This window comes from Talpa occidentalis, unplaced genomic scaffold (genome assembly GCF_014898055.3).
Source record: "Talpa occidentalis isolate TD23 unplaced genomic scaffold, MPIMG_talOcc4v2.1 talOcc4.14, whole genome shotgun sequence".
Classification (NCBI taxonomy): domain Eukaryota; kingdom Metazoa; phylum Chordata; class Mammalia; order Eulipotyphla; family Talpidae; genus Talpa; species Talpa occidentalis.
In genome coordinates, this window is record NW_023601433.1 from 31633287 (window position 1) to 31637269 (window position 3983).

Genomic DNA, 3983 nt, shown 5'->3' on the forward strand with positions numbered 1-3983 from the left:
CTTGGCTTCATGCTCTGTTCTCTGCACCCTGAAATTCTTAAGAATTGTGAAATGCACCCCAGATTTTCATCTTCCTTTTGCCCTCTGTCCCACAAATTACTGCGCTTACTTCACTGGTCCTGACAGACCTCATCACTTTTTCATATCTGAACAAATTTGTAAATTGCAGGGAATTCTCAGACCCAGGTCTGGAATTCAAAAGAGTAATAGGGAATAAAGCACACAAATTTGGGTGGGACCACTCACCTGAACACAGTGGGCCTCTCCATCACTCAGGGCTAGCAGTTGCCACCTCTGAATCCAAGGGTAGTGATAGATCTGAACTCAGACTAGGGCCTGAGCAGACAAGGATGTGGGAAGAGGTCTGACAGGCAGCAGCAGGGTGTCTCATTGTCACAGGAGGACAAGAGCCAGAATCCAGAAAGTTCTGTCCAAAACTGGGACACTTGGGAGCAGGGCTCAGTCCCTGTGGAGCAGGAAGAGATCAAGGAGTTCAAGGACCTGACAGGACCAGCTTGGGTGAGGGACTGAACCCCCTCCCAGCTGGGAAGTGGGAAGGAAACTGGCAGCCGCAACTCAGGCCACTGGCCTATTCTAGCAGACCCACAGGAAGGAGAGGTTGGCAAAGCTGCTGCTCTCAGTCCTGTGGGCCTGGGATGGGCTTGCAGGGAACTGACACCCTCAAGTCTAGCTCCCTTCCTTAGCAGTGAGAAAGGCCCTGAACCTGTGACAGCTGATACATCAGCACAACTGGCAGCAGGGAAAGCACAATGATGGAGCCCAGCTAACAGGTGAAGGTCTTTATGCTAAATCTAGCATTTTCGCTACAGCATCTCCATTGTTCTGGCTCTGTCTGCTTTTATTCGCTGTATAGCGGCACATTTTTGTCAAAATGCTAGAATGCCAGAAGGGGTGGCTCATCTTCAAAGTTGGTACTGCAAATTTCTCTCTTGTATAGGAGTAAAATGTCTCCCTCTTCCCTCCCGCCCCTTGCCCTCCCTCTCCTCCCCCCACCTCTTTCCCTCTCCCCTGCTTCCTTCTTCCTCTCCCTCTTTGGGTCCCCCTCCTCCTTAATCTCCCCCCCCCCCCCCCCCGCTTCTCTCTCCCTCTCTTTGCCCTAGATCTCCTTGGAAATGAATAGTAGCCTGAACACTCTGGAAAATCTCCTTGTACTCAGAAGCCCTGTGCCCCACAGAGCCCCCGGTGCAAGAGCAGCTGGTTTGAAAACTGCCAACTTGCCCCCTCCTTGGGACTTGCTGTTAACCATGTCCTGTCCATATGTGTCATACATCTGCTCCCAGTGTGGAGTCTTGGCTTTGCGGAAGAAATCCAAATGAAAACGCAAACAATATATTCGGAATTCTTTCTGAAGCTACACTAAGTGACCTCAAAGATTCCTGCCAGAATCTATTATAAATAAACCAAAATCTCATGAATAAAAAATCCTTGAAAATTTTCTGAGATCTAAATCATATCATCTATGGAGACATATGAATCGTCTGGTAATAAAATGAACATAGCTGACGTTTACGTGGCTATCTATGCATGGGGCTTAGGTGTCAGGCACTGTGCTAATTGCAGCCATCTTTAATCTCATGACAGCCTAGGAGGAGTGGTTATTAACGTCTCCGTGTTGTGGATGAAAACAAGGTGAGTGAGGGTGAAATCACAGCAGTGAGTGAGGGGTGAGGACCAATGTCCACATGTGCTCATCTGACCAGCTAGACAGGATGTGGTTCAGAGGAAGTGGCGCCCAGTGAGGATCCAGCTCCTTGGCCTGGTTATACATGCCCCCCTTGACACGCACTTAGGCTTAGTCATGGTAACTGGACCTGAATTGCTGCGGCCAAAGGTGTTCAGTGCTCTGACGCAGATTCTGACAACTTCTCACATTGCTTGTGTCTCCATGACATCTGGCTCCTCCTGGCCATGGCTGGGTATTCAGATAGATTAATTCCCTAGCCCTTCAGCGATGGACCATTAGAAATCACCAATTGTGGAATCAGAGGCAATTATCCATACCTATAGAAAGGAATAACCCGGTTTGGATTAACTCCTAGCTTTGTTCCTCCAGCACTTGTGCGCGCATCCTTGTCCCACCTTCCTTTTCACCAAGACTGCAAACTATGGAGTTGTCTTCAGCTTGCACACCCACACTTGCTTACTCACACCAACAAGCCCACCTCTTTCCTTCAGTTTCACACACACTGTGTGTTTTACGGGTGACCAGACAATTGTACCAATGTCCTGCCCAGTCTGCTCCCTGTCACATTAATATCTGAATCTTCCTTAACCAAGGATGATCATATATACATATGTGTGTGTGTATATATATGTATGTATATGTATTTATATGTGTATGTATATATGTGTGTGTATATATGTGTGTGTATATATGTGTGTGTATATATGTATGTGCATATATAATACAATACTTTAAATAAAAAAATCCTTAAATATGGCCACAGCTCTTCTCAGAGTCCTATGGGCTTGGCACACTGGGTGGTATCATTAACATTCCAAGTTCTGTAAATTCTGTCTCCATATTTACCCTCCAACCTCATCACCCATTAAGTGCATGTTATAGTCCATCCCAACAACCACACATAGAATCAACATTTTTTGAGACTCTGCTGGCACCAAGTACTCTGCACCTGCTCGGGAATGTGGGTACAAGGACACAGCCTGTGACCAGCCCCACCAGGGTCTTCCAGTCCCAAAGCCCAGCATGCTCCTTCAAGACTCTGCCCAATACTGGTTCTGTCCCCTCATCCTGGAAAGGTCTGCTCTCTTTCTCACCTACTAAAATCATCTTCCTCTCCCAAGAGAGTAGTCACCCACTGTAACGCTAGCCCCAGTCCCTTCGGAGTTCCCTCCTGGAGCCTAAGAACTTGAGTTTTAGTCCTCATTTGCTACTAACTAGCTGTGTGATGAGAAATTTTTTTAACCTTACTGGGTCTCATCTTCCCTATCCTAAAAAATATTAATGATAAAAATATCTCTTTGCAATGGCACTTGTAATGGTGAAATTAATGTGGTACATACAAGTGTTGATTTTTAATGATGCACACCTGAAACTTACATAGTTATAGCACAATGTCATTTAAATAAGAAAAAAATAAATAAAAATCAAATAAATAATCCTTGCCCAGTTGTTGAGAGGAATAGATGAGATTTTACAGTTAAAGCATCAAGATGGTAAGGAATTATTTTTTTTTTAAAGATTTATTTATTTATTTATACAAGCACTCAGTACAGTCAGAAGTGCGGGAGGGTGAGAGAATTCACCAGAGCCAGAGCAGGGAACAGAACAAGGCAGACTGACGAAGTACACTGCTGAGGGGAGCAGCGGGCCGCAGGAGAGGTCTGCACCCCGTGTGGGACCCTCACCCAGTGGCCAGGGCACTGCACAGGCTGTGGGCAGCTTCACAGCCTAGTGCTCAATCGCTGCGCCACCGGGGAGGCCCAGGAATTATTTTTAGTGTAACAGCTCCCACATGTTGTTTAGATCGCTATTGACAATTCTGATTTCTCATCCTACCTGTTTATTGGAGTTTAGTTTCTTGAGACTAGGAACTGTTATTTGTCTTTGAGTCCAGTATCACCTAGCAGTGGACCTTAATCTTAGCAGATGCTTAATAAATGTTGGTTTAGTTGAGCTTGACAGTTCCATGATTATTGATCTATTGGGAAAGCTTAAGGTCTACTTACCCACCTCCCTGCCTTCCAGCAGGACATACCTAATTTTGATATATGAGAGTGTGATCCATTGGCAACCTATTTCACTTTCTGAAGTTCCATACACAGTGAAGGAGACCTTAGAGATCATTTCATGTAAGAATGAAAAATGGATGTCATTTTATATCCTGACTCTTGCCAATCAATAATGGCTTTCTAGAGCACTGGTAGTGCTGCTGCTGAAGCGCAGTGGCTGCTCCTGGCACAAGGTGAGCAGTTGGTCATGTGCAAATAGTGTGCTTACC